This window comes from Penaeus chinensis, chromosome 15 (assembly GCF_019202785.1).
Source record: "Penaeus chinensis breed Huanghai No. 1 chromosome 15, ASM1920278v2, whole genome shotgun sequence".
NCBI lineage: Eukaryota > Metazoa > Arthropoda > Malacostraca > Decapoda > Penaeidae > Penaeus > Penaeus chinensis.
The window spans coordinates 12711730-12718786 of record NC_061833.1 but is presented as its reverse complement, the minus strand read 5'-3'; the positions used below and the strand labels follow the sequence as shown (position 1 = coordinate 12718786).

Here is a 7057-nt window from a genome sequence, read left to right as displayed (position 1 = left end):
TAGTGAATATGAGGGTCAAAACAAAAACTTACCAATCCATTTCTGATAGAATAATATTTATTTCCCCCATATTTGGAGTCAAGTCTGGGGGAACCCTTTATCTTCCAGATTTCCAAAACAACTGCAACATAAAATCACGCAGCATACGACTAATCACACCCCCACGCGCGCCCTCTGATACAAAAAAATCTAATGAACATTACAAAGTTAATGTCCCAATTAGTAAAATACCAAAGGGTCAATCCATTCCACCATGGAAAAATTCAACATTGATCGTGCACTTTACATGTCTACCACAAAAAAAACAAGTGTACATAACTGCGAGTCAAAACAAATTGCGTTAGCAACGGTAAAGGAACACAAGGCGAGATGGGCGATGATGTATACGAGTGTTACGATGACGGATTCGTACAGTCTGGATACAGAGCTGGTTGTGCTGGCGCTGTGTACAAAAATGGCTTATTACAACATCAAGTTAATATGAGAGTGCAAAATTGGCAGGTATACTCCTTGCAACGGACTTCTTAATGTTTCGGGTCTCTGGAGTAGTTTTCTGTGGCACTCGAAGTGCTCTACGGACACTAAATTTTTTCAAAGCAGGTGGCGACGAGGAAATTGTGAGTTGCATTAAGCGTAACGTAACTTATACCATAGAGCGCAATTTCATGAATACCATCTCATGTTGGTATACGCAAGCACGACCACGTAGACAAATTGGCGAAGGAAGCCTGCATCAAAGATACTGTGATCATAGATCTTGGGATGCCTCTTGCTAGGGTTGCACATATGTTGAAGAGTTCTCATAAGGAAGAACTAGTAGATCTGACGTGCACTCAAAGGCATGAAAGCTGTACCATAAGGCTCTACGATCAGTATAGAGATAGCAATCCTTCCTATGGGTGGCACCGAAGTCAAACCAGACAATGTGACGTGGTTATTGCCGGAATACGTTTAGGTTACAGAATGTACTGGCAACGGTACAAGAAGTACAGATAAATCTAGATGTAGACTGTGTAACGAAGAAAACAAGCGAACGGTTGAGCACTTAACATGAGGTATAAATAACTAGGTGAATATTTAATTTCATCTGATACACTAGAATATATACTCGTATTATATCCTTAATTTACTATGTAAAACTGCCGTAAACAAAGAACAGTGTTATGTAAAAGCATAAAGCAAAAGCATATCAAAGTAATACTTCTTTTGTATGCTGTATGATTTATATTTTTATTTCACCGTGTAAAATTACAGTAGTCACAGAATACTGTACTACATCAAATATATGTAAAACTGTAATCACGATTGCCCACGCCTGAGCAGATAGCCAGGGTGGTAAATAAACTACTTAACGTGATGGGTAGGGCTGCCTCTCGACTCTCTCGTGGTGCCCCTCCCCTGGTGACGTCCCTTTGCAACAGATTGCAAGGGATCTAGCAGTGAAACGGTGAAAATAAACTGTTTTTGCATGATAATACCCTTTTCTTTAGGAATCAACTACCCCCCCCCCCCTCTCTCTTTCTGTTTCTTTAATCAAATTCAAACACCCGATTAAATAGATTGTGGATTTTTATTGGAATTTAGATTTTAGCGTTTTTTTTCTCTCTCGGGATCCTCGCCGCGACAATCACACAGAGTAGCGGGGACGAGAGGTACATAAGATTAAATCCTTTTGAATGCACATGTGGTAATGCACCTTTGGATTAAATGCTCATCGAGGGAAGGAGGTAAGAACGAGGAGACAGGGGAAGAAAGAGGTAGATGAGGGGAAGGAGGGAGGGAGGGAAGAAAGGAGGACGAGGTGAAGGGGGAGGGAAGGAGGAAGGGAGGAAAGAGAGAGAGACACAGAGAGAGAGAGAGGTTTAGTTTGATTCCATTTGTTACAATGGATGGAGAGAGAGAGAGAGAGAGAGAGAGAGAGAGAGAGAGAGAGAGAGAGAGAGAGAGAGAGAGAGAGAGAGAGAGAGAGAGAGAGAGAGAGAGAGAGAGAGAGAGAGAGAGAGAGAGAGAGAGAGAGAAAGAAAAAGAAAAAGAAAAAGAAAAAGAAAAAGAAAAAGAAAAAGAAAAAGAAAAAGAAAAAGAAAAAGAAAAATAAGGAAATAAGGAAAAAGAAAAAGACAAAGGCAAAGAGAAACAGAGAGACAGTCAAATAAAGAAAGAGACCGAAAAATAGAGAAATATAAACGTACAAACAGCAGGAGAAGAAAAGACATGAAGAGGAAGAAGAAACTCACCACTTGAATGCTAGTTTCCCTTTAATGTCGAACCATAACCCAGCGTTGAGACTCACGCCCCACTCCCCCTCTAGTGTACGTATATACCAGTCCCCCGGTATTATTGCATAAGACCGATGGGAATTCCAGTGGGAACGCCTTCTGAGCTTCGGGAGACCGGGAATACAGGTCTTGGAATCAATTTTGGGGGGGAATCACCTGTTTTTTTTAGCTGCTGTTTTTAGCTGTCGTTGCTTTTAGTTGTGGTTGTAGTTGTAAGCTATAAGACTGTATTTCGAGGTGATGGTGGAGAGTGGAGGAGGGAGGAGGAGGGAGGAGGAGAGAGGGGAGGGGAGAGGAGAGGAGAGGAGAGGAGAGGAGGGGAGGGGAGGGGATGGGAGGGGAGGGGAGGGAAGGAGGGGAGGGGAGAGAGGAGGAGGGATGGGAGAGAGGAGATGGGAGGAGGAGGGAAGTGAGGAGGGGAGGGGGGAAAGGAGGAGGTGAGGAGGGAGGGGAGAGGGGTGAGAGGAGGAGGAAAGAGGATGAAGGAGGGTAGGAGAGGGAGGAAAGGAGGGAGGAGAGGGGAAGGGAGACGAGTAAAGAGGTCTAGAAGTGGAAGGAAAATAAGAACGGCGAAAAAATATGGAAGTAGAAGAGGGAGAGAAGTGGATGGCGTAAGAGAAGGGGAGAGAGAGGAGAGACAGGACGGAGAAGAGGTAAAAATCCGAGAAATTTACAACAAGTGAGATTTGGGGAACGGTGTGAACAGAATGGAAAAAAGAAAACGACTGACAGAGAAAGTGAAAGGGAGAGAGGGAGAGCGAAGAACAGAGAGAGCAAGAGAGAGAGAGAGACAGTGAAAGGGAGAGGGAGAGGGAAGGACAGAGAGAAAGAGGAAGAGAGAGAGAAGAAAAGAGAGAGAGATAATAAAAGAGTGAGATACAGAGAAACAAGCACACACGCAGACAAACAAACACACAAAATTAAAAAAGAAAGAAAAGACAATAAACAAAACACAAAAGACAGAAATATTAAAAACAACAACATCCCAGTAAAAGAGCATAACAAGCTACTAATAATAATGAGAATGGAAAACACCGAAGCAGCGACGGAGAAGGAGAGATCAAGAGTATAATAATCAAGAGGAGCCACTTGAAAGGGAAGATGCGCAGGTGGTCGTCCAGGTGTGCCCCTCGCCGCACCACTCTTCGTGTCGAGGTTTGCTCAGGGGAAACCCGCTTACTACTTGCTATCAAGCCAAATTTTCCCACCTTCCTACTCAAAACCACTTTAAACCCCTTACCTAATCATGCCACTTATTACCTACTTTAAGCCTTTAAACCCCCTTCCCAATCAAGCCCTTTACACCCCTTCTACTCTAGCACTTACCTACTCAAGCCTTTTTTCCCAACTTCCTACTCAAGCCAAAATTCCACTTACCTACTCAAGCCACTCACCTACTCAAGCCCTTTACCCACTTACCTACTCAAGCCATTTACCCACTTACCTACTCTAGCCACTTACCTACTCAAGCCATTTACCCACTTACCTACTCTAGCGACTTACCCACTTACCTACTCAAGCCACTTACCTACTCAAGCCATTTACCCACTTACCTACTCAAGCCACTTACCCACTTACCAACTCAAACTGCGTACCTAAGTAATTTACCCACTTACCTACTCAAGCCACTTACCCATTTACGTACTCAAGCCATTTACCCACTTACCTACACAAGCTACTTACCCACTTAACTACTCAAGCCACTTACCTACTTTCCTACTCAAGTCATTTACCCACTTACCTACTTAAGCCACTTACCCACTTACCTACACAAGCTACTTACCAACTTACCTACTTAAGCCACTTACCCACTTTACTACTCCAGCCACTTACCTACTCAAGCCACTTACCCACTTCCCTACTCAAGTCACTTACAACTTACCTACTCAAGCCAGTTACCGACTTACCAACTTACCTATTCAAGCCATTTACCCACTTACCTATTCAGGCCACTTACCCACCTATATACTCTAGCCACTTACCTACTCAAGCTATTTACCCACTTACCTACTCAAGCCACTTATTCACTTACCCACTCAAGCCACTTACCCACTTACCTACTCTAGCCACTTACCCCCTTAACTACTCAAGCCACTTACCCACTTAACTACTCAAGCCACTTACCCACTTACCTACTCTAGCCACTCACCCACCTTACTACACTAGCCACTTACCCACTTAACTACTCAAGCCACTTACCCACTTACCTACTTAAGCCACTTACCCACTTACCTACTCTAGCCACTTATCCACTTAACTACTCAAGCCACTTACCCACTTACCTACTCTAGCCACTTACCTACTCAAACCACTTACCCACTTACCTACTCAAGCCACTTACCCACTTACCTACTCAAGCCACTTACCCACTTACCTACTCAAGCCACTTACCCACTTACCTACTCAAGCCATTTACCCACATCTACTCTAGCTACTTATACACTTACTCAAGCCACATACTCACTTACCTACTCTCGACACTTACCTACTCAAGCTACTTACCCACTTACCTACTCTAGCCACTTACCCACTTAAGCCATTTACCCACTTACCTAATTAAGCCACTCTAGCCACTTACTTACGTACTCAAGCCACTTACCCACTTACCTTCTTTAGTCGCTTACTTACTCTAGCCACTTAATTAACTACTCAAACCATTTACCATTTAGCGAAGCCACTTACCGACTCAAGCCACTTACCCCCTTAACTACTCAAGCCACTTACCCACTTAACTACTCAAGCCACTTACCCACTTACCTACTCTAGCCACTCACCCACCTAACTACACTAGCCACTTACCCACTTAACTACTCAAGCCACTTACCCACTTACCTACTCTAGCCACTCACCCACCTAACTACACTAGCCACTTACCCACTTAACTACTAAAAAAGTTAATGAATCGAGTGGGAAAGTTACACAACAAAAAATGGCGCCAAAGCCCAGGAATATATGAACAGAAAATGGATTGAAATAATCGAAGAGAAAATCTAATTTAATAATGATAATAAAACAATTAAAAAATGCGACAAATGTGGAAGAAAATAAAAGATACAAATGATAATGAATACCCTCACAGAGGTGCAATAGACGCGTTTCCGATTAAACCGTTATCATCAGACTAACATTAAATTCTGACGATATAATCAAAAGGCGTCAATTACATTCTCCTGCTCTGTGACGTCACTCTATTGAAACAGAGAGAGAGAGAGAGAGAGAGAGAGAGAGAGAGAGAGAGAGAGAGAGAGAGAGAGAGAGAGAGAGAGAGAGAGAGAGAGAGAGAGAGAGAGAGAGAGAGAGAGAGAGAGAGAGAGAGAGAGAGAGAGAGAGAGAGATTCAGAGAAAGACAAACAGAAAGCCATAGAAAGGAAGAACCAGGTAAAAAGAGAGAGAAAAGAAAGAAAGAAAGAAAGAAAAAAACACAAGAAAGAAATACACAAATCATATGCCATCGGTGCATTTAATGATACAATTATGTATCTCAAATCAACTCCCAACTGCCCACCATTTTCAAATAAATGGAAATCATATGTAGCTTATCACCGCCATCAAACTAAAATACCACTGCCCGAAAGCAATACCAAATGTATCGGGAAATCGAATGTTTTTTGGAAATCGAATGTTTTCCTTAATGAAGTAGAGAAAGACAAAGGAAACCGCGGTGTATTTTTGGTCAACTTTTGTTCGGTTTGGCAAGAAACGGATTTAATCAGGGAATCGATAATGCTGATGATAACAATGATAACGATAGTAATAATGATGATATAGTAATGCTGATGATAACTTTAATGATACTACTACTAATACTATTACTACTACTACTAATACTTCTATTATTACTACTATTGCTACTACTGGTCTGCTACAACTGCTGCTACTATTATTATTACTACTACTACTACTACTACTAATGATAACAACAATTATAATATTAAAAAATAATGATAACAACAACAACGACAATAATGATATATTGTAAACAAATAAACAAATAAAATAGCAAAGCACATTGATCGAGATCTGCAATATCATATGACCACATTCAACTAATACCTAATGACTACTAGGGATTCACCTTTCACTAGCAGTCCATTGCTATTACCTAGAAACAGTGTCAATGTCGCTAGCATTTTATCATTAACAGTATCATCATTATTTTCACTTGTTTTCTTTACGCTTTTATCATAACTGTTATGATCAGATTACCAGTATTATTTGCAATATACAGAATATAGTTGTTTTTTGTGACTATAGCTTAACATAATTGTTAGAATTAGTAGAACAATAAAATAACGATAATGATTCTATTAGCAATAGGAATAATAATGGTAACTTCTTTATCTTCTTATTTTTCGCGCTACACCTTTTCGGCTTCTTATCTTCTTATTCTTATTATACTATTAATCCACCTCCTCATCTACATATTCTAATATTTCCCCCTTTTTCATCTTCATACCCCGTTTACTATTATCGATCATCTGGCAACACACACCCCTCGCCCCGGCCTGTTCCGTTCCATTCCAATCTTTCCTCTTCGTTTCGTTCCAGCCGTTACTCGTGGTCCACTTTGTTCCTCTTCATCTTTTCCGTTCCGACCATTCCTTTTGGTACGCTTCGTTCCGTTCCGAATACCCAAGAGCTAACCAGCAGACAAGGAGAGGAACGGAACGGCGAAAGAGGCAGTGCGATAAATGTACGGTAGGATGAAAGAAGACAGAGGGAGCGAAAGAAGGGAGAGGCGCAGGGAATGAAAAAGACAATTTTTCTACTTTATTTTCAAT

General features: G+C 41.5%; 1 protein-coding gene across 5 annotated transcripts in view; it reads right to left on the bottom strand.

The window, feature by feature from the left end:
• LOC125032975 overlaps positions 1–7057 on the bottom strand; it is a 155573-nt gene that overhangs the window by 101064 nt on the left and 47452 nt on the right. The gene's annotated exons all lie outside the window — the stretch shown is intronic.